We start from the raw sequence: 18,695 nt of genomic DNA, 5'->3' as shown, positions 1-18,695 counted from the left end.
AAGAAATGTCATCTAGCACAGCCAAGGGTGAAATTATTGGGCCACATGGTGTCAGAAAATGGCATTGAGGCTGATCTAGACAAGGTTAAGTCTATTATTCTTCTTCCATCACCTACGAGTACGAAGCAATTGGCAACCTTTATACACAAAGTGAAGTACATGGCAAGGTTTATTCCATTGTCTTCTCAGCTTCTTTATCCATTACAACAAGTGGCAAAGCATGATTCATTGCAATGGGATGACAAGTGTGAGGAAGTGTTTCAAGAGGTGAAAGAGGTATTAGGGGGTTGTCAGCCATGCAGGCTCCTGATTGGGAGAAAGTTTTTTATGTAAATCCATCAGTAGGGGATGATTCCATTGTAGCCATGCTATTGCAAAAGGGGAAGGGCAGCCATTATATGAGGCCAGTGTATTGTGCAAGCCGAGTGAAGCTGGTAGCAGAGAGAAAGTTCTCGGAAGTAGAGCTAGTGATGGGTAGTGTAATATTTGCTTGTCGACGATTTTGTCATTACTTGCTACCATGACCTTTTGTTTTCTTGACGAGTTATGCCTTTTTGCCTCAGTTAATTAATGGCACTAACATGTCAAATGTGGTGAAGAAATGGGTAATTGAGCTGCAAGAGTTCGAGTTCTCTTTTTTAGTGGAAGACAGTACAAGGGCTACCCTAGCGGATTTGTTCACTTACAAGGAGAATCCCCTTCTTGTTAAGGAAGAGGTGGTGAGAAAGGTAGTCGAAGAAGTGCCACAAATCAGCAATGCACATGTGTCGTTGTTTGATGGCTCATACAGAAAGAGCCATGATGCAGCTTCAGGGGGTATAGCACTTTATGATCAAGAGGGAAAGCTAGTATGCAAGAGAGGGTTCAAGTTGGATGCGCACAGTAACAATGAGGCTGAATATGCTACTCTGGAAGCCGAATTACACATTTGTTTGAAGCATGGGGTTCGAAGGTTGAGCATAAAAGGTGATGCCTTGTTAGTGGTGAAGCAAGTGCTGCGTGTGTGGAAGAGCAAGAACACCGCATTGAAGGAAATGTGCTTCAGAATTAAAGGCCTGTTAAAAAAGTTCGAAGCATGGATCATCAGACACATTGAACGTGCTCTAAATGGAGAGTGACATGAAGCAGCTCAAGGCATGATTGGGGAGCTATTTGTGTTGAGGACCACTTTACCTCTTTATCATGGCCGGGAAAGTTTGGCTCAAGAAGAGGAGTTTTTGCTAACAGGAATCATTCCAAAGGAGGTTCAAAAATCTAAGAAGTATGGCTTTGTGCGTAGAGCATACAGGTACAAATTGATTGGTGATGTCTAATACATGAAAGGGGCTAATCTCGTGTTGAGACATGTACCTTGGCGGGAGGAGCTTTACAGAGTTTTGGAAGAGAATCATGAAGGCGCATGTGGTGGCCATTTTTCTCTAAAGATCACCTTGCATAAGATTTTTCAAGAGGGGTATGTATGGCCTAGTTTGCACAAGGATGTTAACCATTGGTGTAGGTCTTGCAATAGGTTTCAAGCATTTGGGAAGAGAGTGTTGAAGCCAGAGCTACGAAAAACCATTATGGCGTTTGATGTGTTTGAAAAGTGGGGGATTGATGCAATAGACCCCTTACCTATCACAAGCAGGGGCAAAAGCTATATTTTGACAGCAGTGGACTATCTTTCTAGATGGGCAGAGGCTATAGGAGTAAAGAGCTTAGAAGTGGAGGCATATGATGCAAAGGCAGTGGTTGATTTTCATGTGATACCAGCAGGGTTGGCAGCATATCCTATTATACTGGGTAGACCATGGTTACGTGCAGTGAAAGCTGTTCAAGATTGGCGACATGGTACGATTAGCCTCTATGGAAAGACAGGTACCAAGAAGCTTTATAATATGGACACAAGGAAACGATTAGAGGAGCTTTATGAAGATGAGGATGAGTCTAGTGATGAAGACTCTTCCACGGTGACAGATGAGGACAATGATAGCACTACTAGCACTGATGAGGATGTTGATGTTGCATTTCTTATGATGGACAAAGAAATCCAGGAGTTTGGTTTAGTTGCATTTGCGAATGAGGTTGAAGATGAAAGTGAAGGGCCTTATGAAGTGATTGAAGGGCTGATGCAAACCAAGGTTGAGTTGTCAAAGAAGCAGGAATTAATGATGCAAATGATTAGTGGAGACCTCTCAGCTATGGAGAAGGAGATATATTTGCACATGATGGATAGTTTTCCTGGTTTGTTCATTACTTTATATGAAGAGATCAGAGGGTTCAAAGGAGAAGAGATGCATATAGAGCTGAAACAAGGTGCTAAGCCAGTGCGGCAAAGGCTAAGAAGGATGGACCAGGAGCAAATGGAAGCCTTGCGGGAAGAGGTGGACAAGCTATTGAAGGCAGGGTTCATAGTCTCTGTGGAGACCACAGAATGGGTGAGTCCAGTAGTAGTCAGTCCAAAGAAGGATGGGAAGTGGAGGACTTGTGTAGATTTTAAACCCTTAAATGCAGCCACTAAGAAGAACCCATATCCTCTTCCATTCATCGATCAGATCTTGGATTCAGTGGTAGGCACTTACTTCATCTTGGACACACACACGCTTGATAGGCATTGTAGCCACTTCATCTATCTTCATCTTCCCTATAGCTATTTCTTCCTGGCTGCTTCTGCCCCTGACGACCTCCTCCATCCTTATGATGATCACATTTGGTTGAGTAGCAGGGGCTTGAGCTTGAGCACGAGGTGACTGCAAAATTTGAGGTTTCGATTGCTCTTGTGCTTGAGCTCTAGCATGGGGAGGACTTACTTGTTGTCGAGGCCTCTGATGGGGTAGTCATATCTTATGGGATGAGGGCAATTATACATGCCGTGGCCATTTTCCCCACAATTGTAACACAACATTTCCCTTGCTTGACGTCGCATTCGTGGCCGATTCCCACCATTCCCCTCAATAGGCCTTCTTGCACCCTATACAAGATTTACTCTCAAACCCTCTAGCTGGTTTGTGAGATTGTTTATTTGTTGGAGCATATCTTCTTGTTGACCTCTGTTGAGGTTTGGTGCATTAGGCACATTTGGAGGTACGTGAGAAGCTTCCATAGTTGTGATATTGCCTCCCAAAGCTAGCAGGCCATATTGGGCTTGATAGAGAATCTTTCTATTGTTTTCCCTAGCAATTCTTAAGGCATCTTCAAAAGTATTTGGAAATTTTCTCTTTACCTTCTCCCTTAGCAAGGGGTACAAACCTGAGATAAATCGATCCTTTTGGATGCAATTGGGAGCTCGCTCACCAGGGTTTAGTGAGTCTGACCATTTCCCCCAAAGTTTCAGAAAACCTTCCTCATAGGTTGCATAACCATGAGGGTCAACTTGATGAAGGGCTAGAAGCCGTTGCCATAGTTCTTCTGTCGAATTGGCTCGTTGAAATCTTCGTAGGAAAGCCGCCTTCAATCCCTCCCAATCAGCTCTTTGGGTTGGATGTAGAGCCCGGAACCAAACCCTAGCTTCTTCTTTGAGCACCAAAGGAAAATCTCTCAATTTCAATGCTTCGTCATCCCTCCCAGAGACAAGGAAAGCCATCTCCAAGTTATCCAAAAAATCCCCAGCATTTTTCCCACTACGCCCAAAAAAATCAGGGAAATCCATCATAAAATGGGTTGCCTTCCCTCAATACAGCACAAAGATGAAAACGTTTAGGCCCAAATCGTATCTTATTAAGGGTAGAATAAATGGATTGATAGATGCATTAATCTCAGCTAGACGATGGGGGCCTAGTAAGTTCCTTATGATGTTTTGGAACCTAAGATTTGTGCTAGCTATTATATGCACAGTTTGTCTAGCAAGAGGTTGGAAAGGTCCATATAAATCCCTATGATTCATGGAGTATGCTTAAAGCAAGATGAAGATGTGAACATCAAAAGATACATTATAGTCCAAAATAGGAAATATTATAGGGTCAGGGGACAACAATATCTCTCTCAACCTCTCAGCTCCAAAATAGAAGACCAATCTTTGTTGGAAAAAAATCTTTCTATCAATGCGCACATTCACCCTAATATTCTGAACTGATTGAAAGTTGTAGAAAATGGGATTATTCATTGGTGCATTAAATACAAACTTCCATGAAGCACTTCATTGAAGTTGACCTCTCTTGGATCCCACCATTTGACAGATGTGAAGAATTTGCTCACCAGTGATTATCCTAGCTTTGGTGTGACCATCTTCAGCTTTGTAGAGTTCATAGGGTTCAATGGCTACCCTCTCAACCACCTTGAGCCTTCTTGCTAGTAGTAGTTGGAGTGCATCACCATATGTAGCCTCTTGCCAATACCGCGCCCCATTGATGTGTAGCTCCCCCTCCAAAAACTTGTTTATACCCGAGTTTGAGAGTGCTTTCACCACCTGAAGTCGAGGCTTCAAAGGAAGTGTCTTCACACTAGCCACAAAGCACTCAACACAATGCTTTGACCTAGGGACTTGATGACTACAAGATTTTTCTTGAAGCAAAGAACGGTGTATGTAGTTAACTCTCTTTACCCGCATACGTACCGTTTGTCGATAAAGACGCTTCTTTTCTCGATCTTCTTGGGGAGACCATAGTGGAAGTCTCCGAGAATTTGATGGATCTTCCTTCATAGGATTGATAGAGCGCTGCTTGAGAACTCCTCCGTGGGGGCACCAATTTATGACGAAGGAAATTTGGAATGGTGGCCTCTACACGAAAACAAACTTCATTGCGCCACAAGGGAAATGAGATGAGGGCACCACCTAGTCTTGGAAGCGTGGACTAGGACCGCTACACAAAGAGAGAGAGAGAGAGAGAGAGAGAGATCACTATGAATGAAGCATTAACCTTAGTGTGTGTACAAGGAATGGATAACTTCAAGCACTCCCAACACAAATAGCATGTAGATTACTAAACAACAACTCAAGAATTAGCCAAAATCACATCAAGCACTCTCACACACACATAAAAGATTTCTCTTAATTAACATAAGTAAGAGGAGGGGAGGTTACTAGCATAAAACAATTTGCACTCTAGAATGTGCAAGAATAGAGTGAATGAATGACCTTTATGGGCTCATGGTGAGTGATACAAAGACTCAATGGGGTTGAGGGAGGCTTGAAATTACAAAGGCCGGGGGGGGGGGGCTCTTTATATAGGAAAGAGAGTGATTAGGAGTGAGTTTAAGATCCAAGTGCAATTTGTCCAAATGAAGCTTGATTAGGGACATTCAACCAATGAAGAAGCTCCTTCCAAGTGATTTGTTGACCAATTTGCAACTAGTTGGCTCCATCATCACTTGTGTTGTCTTCACTCCTTCCTCCATAGCTTGAGTCCAAGAGCTTACTTATTTTAAAATGTAAAGAATCTACATAAAATCAATACATATCTAGTAATAATAGAAAGGGGTTGAATGAGAACTTATGAATTACAACAAGATTAAGCATGATTTGAGAGGTGATTAGAAGAGAAATTTGTGATGGTTTTTTGAGCTTGAGAGAGAGGAGGAAGGAGGGGAGGGTGAGAAGACTAATGGATTATTTTTAGAGAAGGACTCAATGTGGAAAAGGAAGGGTGTGTGTGTAAAGGTAGAGGGGGTGGTGTCCACCACAGTTGAAAAATATGGCGTCCGCCATTTTGGCCATATCTCCTAGACCGTAGATACAAAAATTATTTAAAAAAATATGGTCAGAATCTCCAGCTCATCAGCTACAACTTTGATGAAGACAACTTTTCTTGTATCGAGTGGAAGTATTTTTTTTAAAATCAGCAAAATCATGTGTCTGTTTCCTTCCTTTACCAAGTCTTCCACCTGGGTCCCATCTGTTTGAATCATCATATGGCTCCAAAGCCATGATGATATGAGCCACTCATGACCCTTGAGTCATGGGTGCATGGCCCCACAAACACATCATATCTTTTCTTTTCACATTTACATATTTCCCCTTCCCTTTACCACTAGGTTCTCCCTTTCACCTCCGGTGAACTAGTCAAGGAAAAATTCCCATCAAATCATTTTTTGAATTTTTCCAAGAGTTTGTTCTCACTCTTTCTTTTATTGTAAACCTCTAGAAGCAAGGAAAACCAACCAAATATATTAAACAAATTTTTTTGATAGGCTCGGATCATAGCCCCCCCAAACCAGACTAGGGGTATTTATGCCTCTAGCCTACTATCTTTGATCTTGGGCTGACCTTATCCTGATGTGATAAGGGTTTAGACACCATCCATTCCTCCTGGTCTTGTGCACTCTACCATCAATGTCTTGAAGTCTGTAAGAGCCATTTTTGAACTTTTTGGTGACCAAGAACGGGCCTTCACATCGAAAAAGAAACTTTCCATCCTTAGGAGTGTCGAAGCGATTGTCATATCGAAGCACCAGAGATCCCTTTTTGATGTCTTTGGATGCTAGCTTTTTGTTGAAGTTTTCTCTGCGCTTCTTTGCTTCTTGAGAATAGTGGTTGATGGCTTCTTCACGATCCAATTGTAGCCTCTCTAGATCCATGATCCTTTGATGTACTTTCTCCTTTTGAGAGCCTACCTGGCTACCCAATATTCAAAGACTTGCTAACTTCACTTCAATGGGAAAAAGCGCCTCCATTCCATAAACCAAATGAAAGGGTGTGTACCCTAATGTAGTTTTGAAGGAGGTCTGCTCTAATGTACCAAGTCTTCTCTAAACCTTGGTCCTCTATCAGATAGTATTTCAAGAGGGGTCCCAAACCGGCAACATATGTGGTCAAAGATGAATTGACTCACATCCTTAGCAGTAATTCTATTGGTCGGCATAGCCTCAGCCCATCTAGTCATGTATTCTACTCCCATGATGATGTACTCTTTACCTGACTGAGTGCGTGGTAGAGTCCCTATGGAATCAATTACCCACTTCTCAAAGGGCCCATATACCTTTATTGGGTTCTGAGGTTCAGCTATGAGCCGTCGTGGTCCTGCTTTCTGACATTCATCAATGTTTGACACCAGTATTTGACATCACGATGAAGACTTGGCCAAGTAAACCCAGCTTGTAGAACCTTTCTACCAGTGATGTCGTGTGCAAAGTTTCCTCCGCACATATCATGGTGACAAGCTTTTAAAATCTCTTCAATTTCACTCTTCAAAGGCACTCTCCTAAGCACACCATCCTTACCAAGACAATACAAGTTATCATTTACTATGCGATACCTGGTAGCCTTCCTAGCTAACCATCGCCTTTCCCCTTCATTCAAGTGTTTAGGAGCCTCTCCTTGCTCCAGAATGTGCATAATATCTTCTAAGTCCTCCTTGCCTTGCTGAAGTGGAAGTTTGATGGCCACTGCTCCCACTATTGACTCATTTAACTTCGATGATGCTAGGTGGTCTGCATCCTTGTTCTGGTCTCTTGGCACATGATGTACTTGTGCCTCCCTAAATCTCCTCATAAGAGCTTTGGATTCTCTCATTTTAGTAGAGAGACTGGCATTTTTGCAAGCCCATGTACCTTGAATTTTCCTTACCAAAATCATTTAATCTCTCAATTGAATTATCCAGGCACCCAACAAAGGCCATGAATTAGAGCTTGATATTCTACTTCATTGTTGGAGTGGACATCTTCTAGAGTGATCCTTTCACCATGGATCCTCTCTCCCAAAGGAGATAAGACCATGATGCCTGCAGCTGTCTTATCCTTGGTTCTCTTGTATGCTCCATCAAAGTAGAGGCTATAAGCATTGACCAGAGCCTCTAGAGCTGGAGGTGGTGGAAGTTCCTTTCTCTTCAAATGGAAAACTTTTTCATAGCACTTGTTTGTTAAAATGTCGGCTAAGCATGCTCGAGTTGTTCTTTCAACCTATATTGTATAATCAAACTCTTGAAGTCGCACCACCCACTTTGCTATTTTGTCAGAGATTTCCATATGTTGTAGTGCATAGGGAAACATATCCTCCACAATGATAACTACAAACCTCTTTGGCAGCAAGTATGGCCGAAATTTGGTTACCGCAAACATGAGAGCTAACACTAGCTCTTCCGTCAGCGTGTAGGCCTTCTCTGTGTTTTCCATGAGGCGGCTAGCAAAATACACAGGCCTCATAAAGGATGTTTTTGGATCTTTTTGTAGGAGGGCAGCACCAATGGCCTCTTCTCCCATACTAGGGTTTACAAAGAATGTTTCTTCCCAACAAGGTTGGATGATTACAGGGACCCTAACATTTTTTTTATCCCTCTAAAATTCCCATCACTTTCTTCACTCCAAACAAGCGTCTCTTGACGAGTCACCTGTTGTAGAGGAAATATCACTTGGGAGAGTAAGTGTATGAATCTACTCAAATATCTTAGCTTTTGCAAGAAAGAGATTAATTGTTTGATGGAAGTTGGGGAAGGTAGATTTAGAAATGTTTCTATCTTTTGAGGATCTACCTCGATTCCATCAATGGACACTACATGCCCCAATAGTGTAACCTTGCTTTCCCCAATGTGACATTTGTTCTTGTTTAGTTGTCCACCCAACTTAGCTAAATGAATAAATCCTTCATCAATCTTGGCGAGATGTGTACTTTTGGAGCTGTAAATACAAAAGTCATCTATGAAAACCCTTATGGATTTACCAAAGTAAGGTTGGAAGACCATGTTCATGAATCGTTGAAAGGTGGCTGGAGAGTTGCTGAGACCAAAAGGCATGACTCAAAATGCAAAACATTCCCATGGTGTGATGAAAGTAGTCTTTTTTTGGTCCTTCTCTGCAATGCGTATTTGAAAGTATCCGGAGTAGCCATCACACACTGTGTATTGCTCATGGCCTGCTACTTCATTTAGAATCTCATCCTGAAATGGGAGAGGGAAGTGGTCCCTCTTTGTTGCAGCATTTAGTGGCTTGTAATCCACGCACACTCGCCATTTACCATTCTTCTTTGGCCTCACCACTACTAGGGAGACCCATTCTGAATCTTCTACTGGGTAAATTAACCCTGCTTCTAAGAGTCTCTTCACCTCGGACAAAAATGCATTTTGCTGCACAACTCTTAATCTTCTTAGTTTTTGTACTACTGGCTTGCTCCCTTCTTTTAGATGGATATGATGCTTTACTGCAGTGACACCTGTAATGTGAGTGTAATCAGAAATAAACAATGATGCATGCTTCTTGAGAACATGTACATAACCCTCATTTTCTTCTTCCTTTATATCCTTGGATAACATCTTCTCTAGGTTGGCATCCTACACATTCTCCATTTGGATCCTTGGGTTGTCTTCTGATGAGGTAGTTTCCTTTATGGTGATGCCCATGACTTCGAGAGTGCTATCACTCTCTTCACTTGAACTCTCTTCCTCGTCCATGGATGAGGAGCATCCACTTGAGCTCCACTCATCAACTGAAGTTGTCAAGAGTTTTTTGGATTTTGAGATTGTGCATATGTACATATCCATGCATGGTGCATCAAATAAATAATTGCCCATTTTTCATAGCCAAGTGGTTACGTGGGGCCCACGTGTGTACAGGTAGGACAGGGTGTACATAGTACAGTGATTTTCACTATTATCAGTACCAGTGTGTTTTTTCTACAATAAGGAGGAGTTGGTAGCGCATTAAAAAAAGGGGGGCTGAGGGAGGCTTGAAATTACAAAGGCGGGGGCCTCTTTCTATAGGAAAGAGAGTGATTAGGAGTGAGGTTAAGATCCAAGTGCAATTTGTCCAAATGAAGCTTGATTAGGGACATTCAACCAATGAAGAAGCTCCTTCCAAGTGATTTGTTGACCAATTTGCAACTAATTGGCTCCATCATCACTTGCGTTGTCTTCACTCCTTCCTCCATAGCTTGAATCCAAGAGCCCAACAGCCAAAAACACACATGTGCTCAATAGAAGGCTTTCTATCATGCCATGCTTCATATGGAGTAATAGACTGCAAAGCTTTCGTAGGACACCTGTTAAGTACATAAGTGGCACACATAATGGCCTCAAGCCAAAAAGAATGCGGCAAATCTTGACTTTTGACCATACATCGTGCCATTTCCGTTAGTGACCTGTTTTTCCTCTCAGCAACACCATTTTGTTGAGGTGTATAAGGCACTGTACATTGGTGTTTTATCCCACGACTAGCCAAAAATTCATGAGACATATACTCCCCCACTCGATCGGAACGGAGGGTGCCCATAGTACATTTCGAGACATGTTCATGAAGCACATAAAAACTTCGGACTTCACTTTAAGCGGAAATACCCATGCATGCTTGGAGTAATCAACAATAAAAGTCACTAAGTACAGGTAATTGCCCAAGGACGGAGTTTGCATGGGCCCACAAACATCACTATGCACAAGCTGCAACCTGCATGTGGCCCGAACTGAACCATCATTTGGAAATTTAGAACGCTGCATCTTACCCAAAATACAACCTTCACAAACATGTTTGACAGGTGCTTCAAGAGGCGGAAAAGAAGCAACCATATCAGATTTCTGCAAACGCAGCAAACTGTCAAAATTCAGATGACCAAAACGTGCATGCCAAAGTTTTGCATCTGAAATAGCCCTTGAATCTGCAACAGCATTTGCAAAATTTTGTCCACACTTGTCATACAAAGTGAGCTTATACAGCCCACGAAACAAAAGCCCAGATGCAACAATTTCATCACCAAAACTGAGATCATGAACTGTACATCTGTCATCCACAAATTTGACTACAAGTCCAAGTCTAGCAAGTGCGGATACAGACAAGATATTCGTCTTGATCCTAGGTACATAAAGTGCATCAACAAGTGGTAAGAGAAAAAAGAGAGATTCAAAAGTGGAAACAACTATTTGCCGCCAAGTGAAGTAAATGAAAACAAATTTCGAGGTGAGCCACAAAGGAATGTGAAGAAAACGATATCTACTTGAATATGTAGAGATATGTACCTAGATACGCTTTAGATTGCGTAGAAATGCTTTAAATGACCAAAACGGACAAATTTGGAGCTGTTTTGACCAAAAACGGCTCTGCTAATTAGTAATTTAACTAATTCCCTACCCAGCCCTTTTTGAGTCTTTTTTGGCCCTAATGGATACAATGAGAAGGAGAGCTGCTCAAGGAAATAGCCGAGCTGAGAAGAGTCAACCAACTACTGCGAGATGGACAGCAAGAGACATAGGAAGAAGCAGGTACGTCAGAGCATCGAAATATTTATATTCCCTCAAAGACCATATTAGGTATTTTGGTAAAAATCTCACATTATGGGAATCTCCAAATCGACCGAATTCATGTAATTTGGGAATTTTCCACTTAAAGTGGGAAAAATTGAGGTGTGTGGCTAGTAAAGAGGATGTACAACACATGGATTTGAATAATAACTATAAATTACATAAAACAAAGGAAGATACAAAAAAGATTTTGTTTACAAATTGACTAGTATAGTCACAATAGAAGCTCCACATAATTCTACTCCACATTTGATACCATATCTGAACTTTGATCCAAGTGTGGCTGATGTGCACGAGTGAGGCCTTCTTTGGCTTTTAGAGCATGTCTTTCTGGAATCTTTATTCTAGAAAATGGTCCTTCTTTGTTGGGTCTCCAGGACCAAACAATTGCATCTATAGTTTCCCACACTTGTGGGTCCTTATAGTTGACAGCCCAATAACCCTTCCAACAATTACTGTAAGCTTGAGTATCTGTCATCCCACTTTTTCTCGCGCAAGGTGCCCAATATTGAATCAAGAGTTTTCTGTAGTTTGGTGATGTAGGCTCATTATCAATGTCAGATAAAGCCATTGCAAGCCACACTGGATAGATTTCTGTGTCACTCGGAACAAGCATAAGAAAGTCACCTTGGTGCACATCAGACATAGGGTCAAACTCTTCCCTTGGCCTATCTCGTTGAGGCCCACAAAAATGATCATTCAACTCTTCAAGGCCTAGGAATCTTTCTGCTCCTTGTTGCAAATTCATTGTAGTGCTTTGTAGATGAGAATATTCTTGAGTTTTTGGCCAAAACATTTCATACAAGACTCCCTCTGATATGATTGCTTTTCCAATCTCTTCAATTACCTTACTCCAATAATCTATCACGGGTCTATAATATCGCGGAATACTTGAACCATTCCCTAAATTTTTCCAAAATTTTATATAGTTCTTTAGCCCCAAAATGACTTCTTCGTGGGCCTTGACATACTCCGCCATTTGTACTAGAGGTGGATCTCCATGTGGTAACATTGGCTTGCCTTCGTGTCTGTTTTCCAAAGGCGAATACTTCCACTCCAACTTGATACACCTACATGTGCCTTATATTGCATCATTGGTGTCTCATCTTGCATAAAGAACCTGAACTGAAGCGGTTTGGAATGTCCAACAAGTATGTCTTGTCCATCACAAAGATAGCCATCACAATATTGCTTGAAATCAGGGATCTTTGTGAGAAAAAATGGAGCTGGAGATGAAGATGAGCTGTTTCGTAATGTATCCATCAAATGTGGCAAAGTATAGGTTTGTGTAACTCTCAACTTCTCTGAAAACCTACTAAACATGGCGTCTATGTCCTCATGTGTATGCCCAACCATTAAAAATCCCAGCTGGATGGTTTTGAAAACACCCCTTGCAACAAGCATTGACAAATAGGCAAATAAGTATCGATTTTTGTTTTCCCCTGCACAATTATCCAATTGTAGCAACAAGTTCTCTGGCAATCTGCGAAATGTTGACCCCAATTCCTCTTCTGCAATTTCTGACGACTGCACAATGGGCTCTTTTCCATCACTCAAGTTATGGTAGTCCAAAGCATCCCTTGAGTTCAAAGCATGTAGTAGTGAAATATTGCTCCTTGGAAGTCCATTTGTTACTAGATCACCAAGAGGATGCTTATCTATCCTCTCGAGGTTATGTAAACAATTAGCAATTGAGCCAATTGTAAGATTTGGATCAGCTGGCCACAAACCATTCAAGACAAAGTGTCCGTAATGACCTTCTCCATGTCCATGAGTGATCATGCCAATCAATGCCACCTGCAGATTATATCCTGAATCCACACCCTTGGGAACAATGCGTAATCTAGGAATGGCAGTCTTCTTTTGATCCATCTTATCATGGATTATGCATACATATTTTTGTGGTTGAGTTTCTGAATACGTGCGCCATGCATAATATAGGCTTCTGCAACTCTTTTGTTGTGCCATGTGAACTTCTCTCTCCCTCAAGAGAAGAGCTCTCTCTTCAAGAGAAGGTTTAGCTTCTAACCTTGCCTTGATTGAGCTACAAATATTGCACTTAGAGAACTCACTCGTCTTTGTTAAAGTGACATGTGGGTACTCTTTGTTCCAAATTCTACCAAAAGAAGATTGGGATAGCTTCTTCTCATAGCCCATTTGGTCAAGTGTCGTGTTGATTTCACATAAAATATCCACTTGTTTGTATGTTGATGGAATCACCAATTGAGTCTCTCTTGAGCCATCTAGCAGTGTTCTACTTCTATGTGGCATTTTCTCAGAGTTATTTTCCACAAACTCGTTTAGTAGTGCTCTTGCTAAACTAGTATGTTGAAGTCCCCTTCTCAATGTACATGTGTTCCCATGTACATATTGGCGCACACCATTTTCAAAGTTCTCCTTGTATCGATAAAATGATGTCTTTGGTATTCCATGTAGCTCATACCATGCTCTACAACAAACAATAGAGCCATTTAGCCTGAATTGGTATCGTGACTTCTCATCTTTCTGATAACATATAGAAAGAACATCATAAACATAATTAGTGCGTGATTTTTGAGACTCTCCCCAAAATTGTTGTCGTAACCTTGTCACCATATCACGATCTGCAAATTGGCAGCATTTTTGTGCACAACAATCAATGCATGATACCCTTTGAATTGATTTGTTTGAAAGGTAAAAAGTTGAAGCTGGTGCTGCTTTTGATTTTTGAGTCCTGTTCATGAAAGTGTATCGTCTCTTCCTTGACAACTGGACAACATTACTCCCATCAAGTTTTTTTCCAACATTGCCATCGTTGGATACATCCTCATATGTAGCATGCATGCCATCAACAGGAACAAAGCGTTGTAATGGGCTCCCATTCAACATTGTTGTCTGCTTGATGGGCCACTTTAGCAAAGTGATGCTACCCACTTCAACCACATCATGAATGCTTGCATTTTCTCTTTCAATACCCACACCCACACAATCAGGACCAAGTTCCTGAAAGTTGACATAATCATGTGGAAATACATATAAGATGGTCCCTTCATTCATGGTTTGCATCATTGTGTCATCTTTTAAAAGGACCCTCTGATTTCTCCAAGACTCTCGAATCATTGCTTCAAATTCTGGGCTTGTCATAGGTATTGCATCTGTAACTAGAGGATCAGAATGATCATGTTCTTCATCACCATTGTAGCTTTCGTGTGGATCAATTAAGTTCCCATTTAATACAAAAGATTGCAAAAGAAGCTTTGACCATCGAACAGCACTCCATAATGAGCCTTGGAGAGATGAAGTATCCATTGTAGGAAAAGGTAGGACCACATCCTTCAAGCATTCCTCCACTAGTATGGAGACATTTCCGAGCCCTATCTTTGTACCACCACAAGTGGAATCTGGATCTGTTCTACACACACAACCAATACCAACGATTTCATTGTCAAGTATCATATGTACTTTCTCCCCAGATTCAAAGTCCATCCTGTAAGTAAAAAGATTACATTGTTAAATCCATAGTTATAGAAAAATACTCTTCAAACCAAAAATCATGCTACAACATGAAAAAGGTTTGCATAGGTTGGACAAGTGGTGAACCTTGAGACCAAATCCTCCTTGCTATATTAATGGAAGCAAGGTTGGACAAGTGGTGGACCTTGAAACCAAAGCCTCTTTGCTATATGAGAGCATAGGTTGGACAAGTGGTGGACCTAGTTGTAATACCCACTGCCACCTATCAACTACTATAGGACTATGCTTTCCAATGTCCAAGTATCCCTTGAGTCTTTCAAGGTTGAACACGTGGTGGACCTTGAAACAAAAATCCCCTTTCTATATCAGAGCATAGCTTGGACAAGTGGTGGACCTAGTTATAATGCCCAATATCCAAGGTGAAATACCTTAGGACTTTGCTACCTTGCTTGCCAATGTTTACGTAGCCCCTCATTTCTTTAATGGAAGTAAGGTTGGACAAGTGGTGGACCTTGAAACCAAAGCCTCTTTGCTATATAAGAGCATAGGTTGGACCTAGTTTTAATACCCACTGCCACCTATCAACTACTATAAGACTATGCTTTCCAATGTCCAAGTATCCCTTGAGTCTTTCAAGGTTGAACACGTGGTGGACCTTGAAACAAAAATCCCCTTTCTATATTAGAAAGGTTGAACACATGGTGGACCTTTAAACGAAAATCCCCTTTCTTTATCAGAGCATAGCTTGGACAAGTGGTGGACCTAGTTATAATGCCCAATATCCAAGGTGAAACACCTTAGAACCTTGCTACCTTGCTTGCCAATGTTTACGTAGCCCCTCATTTCTTTAATGGAAGCAAGGTTGGACAAGTGGTGGACCTTGAAAGCAAAGCCTCTTTGCGATATGAGAGCATAGGTTGGACCTAGTTGTAATACCCACTGCCACCTATCAACTACTATAGGACTATGCTTTCCAATGTCCAAGTATCCCTTGAGTCTTGCAAGGTTGAACACGTGGTGGACCTTGAAACCAAAATCCCCTTTCTATATTAGAAAGGTTGAACACATGGTGGACCTTTAAACAAAAATCCCCTTTCTTTATCAGAGCATAGCTTGGACAAGTGGTGGACCTAGTTATAATGCCCAATATCCAAGGTGAAACACCTTAGAACCTTGCTACCTTGCTTGCCAATGTTTACGTAGCCCCTCATTTCTTTAATGGAAGCAAGGTTGGACAAGTGGTGGACCTTGAAAGAAAAGCCTCTTTGCGATATGAGAGCATAGGTTGGACCTAGTTGTAATACCCACTGCCACCTATCAACTACTATAGGACTATGCTTTCCAATGTCCAAGTATCCCTTGAGTCTTGCAAGGTCGAACACGTGGTGGACCTTGAAACCAAAATCCCCTTTCCATATCAGAGCATAGCTTGGACAAGTGGTGGACCTAGTTATAAAGCCCCTCCTTTCTTTAACGGAAGAAAGGTTGGAAAAGTGGTGAATCTTGAAACCCAAACCCTTTGGCTATATATAGAGGATATCTTGGACAAGTGGTGGGCTTAGTTGTAGTATCCAATGTCCAAGGTCCAAGGTGAACTATGTAAAGACCTTACTTCCAAAAACAGAGTCGTACAAGTGGTTCTCCTTGAAACCAAAACCTCCTTAGTGTATTAGAACATAGCTTGGAGAAGTGGTGGACTTAGTTGTAATGGTGAATGTCCAAAGCAAACTATTATAGGACCTTGCTTCCCAAATCAAGTTTGGACAAGTGGTGGATCTTGAAACCAAAACCCCCTTACTCTATTAGAGCATAGCTTAGATAAGTGGTGGACCTAGCTGCCATGGAAAATGTTCAATCTGAACTGCTGCAAGACCTTGCTATTAAATGTCTAAGTAGAGCTAGCTTCTTTAATGGAATCAAGGTTGGGAAAGTGGTGCATCTTGAAACCAAAAGCCCTTTATTGTATTAGAGCATAGCTTGGACAAGTGAGGGACCTAGTTTTAATGTGTGATGTCCAAAGAAAAGTATTACAAGACCTTGCTTTCCAATATTTGAATTGGTCAAGTGGTTAAAACTAAGTATAAAACTTTGACCATTTTCTTCTCGAATTGCCAAAAAGCTAGTTTTAGACACCCCTAAATGAAAATGGTTTAGGGTGGCCTTAAACAATGTTTTTTCAAAGACTTGAACAAAAGGGTTGTTGAAGAGTAATGACAATTTATTGTGGCTTGAAGTGCCTGAGTATGTGAAAACAAGCCTAGGTTTTCCACGAGGCAAAAGGTGACATAATAAGAACATTGGAAAGTTAGGATTGACCATGTGGCCTAAACTTTGGCAAGTGAAGTGGTGGCCAAGTTTTGTGGCACAGTGTGCACTTGGTCCTATATGTGTTGACCACTTGGCTAAATCTAGGACCATAAGGCCAAACCTTTGGCACCTTAAATATAGTATGGGACATAATCTAGAACTGCTATAGTAAATTAGTAGTATAGCTAATATGTTAATATTTGTATTATATTTAAGTATATGCTAATATAATTTATGTTCAAAATTTCACTAATGAAGAATGTTCCCATTTAGCACTCCAGATGCGGGGTCTTAGGGCAATGCCACAATGGGGTGACAAGGCAGCGCTTCCACGTGAGGTTTGGGGGTAGCGCTCTTGATGGGGATGTGGAATATACGCTCTCGATGGCGGGGCTTGGGAGGTTGATTTTGGGATATTGTTCTGAGCGGGGTCCGGGGCAGCGCCCCGGGCGGGGTCAAGTATAGAGTTATGCATGTTTTTCATATTTTCAACCATGATTTCTTTAATTTTGGCCGTGTGAATTGGTTAATTTTTTATATTGCTTTTGTTTTTTTTAATCCTATGATAAAACATGGACTTGTAGCATACGTGGCATTCTAATAAACCCTATCAAGATTAGGCACACAGAGAGCGCACGAGAAACGCACACAGAGAAAGCAGGCGAGCAGCAAAAACACAGAAAGCGCACACGGATCGCACACAGTTGGAGTATACGCGCGCGTAGAGGAGCAAGCTCGGCATCGTACACAACACACAGGTGGAGTGCACAGGATTGAAAGTTCGCGCACAAGACAAAGAAACAGCAGCGTACACAACGCTTTCCAGAAGGGCAGGATCGGGCAGTCTTCTCAGGAGACATTGCACACCTCACGAATAGAGAAAAAACAGGTATTTCTCTCTCTCTCACTCTCTGTCTTTCTCCATATAGAGAAGATGGTTCTCTGTAACTCTTCTTGCACACACACTCTCTCGTCAAAAGACAGAGATACATAGTTTAAACGTATCCCCGCACACATACACATATTCCCACACATCGTCTTCCTCTCTTCCACATACATAACCACAGTGAAATCTGTTATCTTGCTGTCTCTCTCTTGAAAATACATGCACATATTCCCACACATCGTCTTCCTCACTTCCACATACATAACCACAATGAAATCTGTTATCTTGTTGTCTCTCTCTTGAAAATACGTGCACATATTCCCATACATCGTCTTCCTCTCTTCCACATACATAAACACAGTGAAATCTGTTATCTTTCTCTCTCCTCTCTCTAAAAAACAGTTATTTATCTCTCTCTCTCTCTCTATCTATCTATCTCTGTATTTGCTATCTCTCTCTTGAAAATACATGCTCATGTATGTGTGCGTCTGTGTTATCTATGTGTATGTATGTATATTTGTGTTATTTCATTGTAATACTCATACATAATGCAGATACACAATTACACTTAATTACGATATGCACACATAGTATATATACATACATAAATATCACAAATAACTAACACATTGTAATACTAGTAAAATTGAATGGAAGACTTACTTGCGTGATCTGTTAAAGTCGATTCTTGTAGCGAGTTCTGGATGTATGCTGAGCTGATTTTCCTCTAATCCATTTGTAGATATGATTGTAACTTCTGTTTCTCAAAAATAGTAGTGTTGTTTAGTGATACACCTAATGGACATAAACGGTTTAAACTAGGACATGTAGACCAAAAATACGTGTATTTATTTGGATGAATATATACACTTTTTGGTGACCCTTACCACAAGTGGTGGACCTTAAGACCAATGGAC

Source organism: Adiantum capillus-veneris, chromosome 20 (genome assembly GCF_014529385.1).
Source record: "Adiantum capillus-veneris isolate H3 chromosome 20, ASM1452938v2, whole genome shotgun sequence".
Classification (NCBI taxonomy): domain Eukaryota; kingdom Viridiplantae; phylum Streptophyta; class Polypodiopsida; order Polypodiales; family Pteridaceae; genus Adiantum; species Adiantum capillus-veneris.
Note: the sequence above shows the minus strand (reverse complement) of the source record.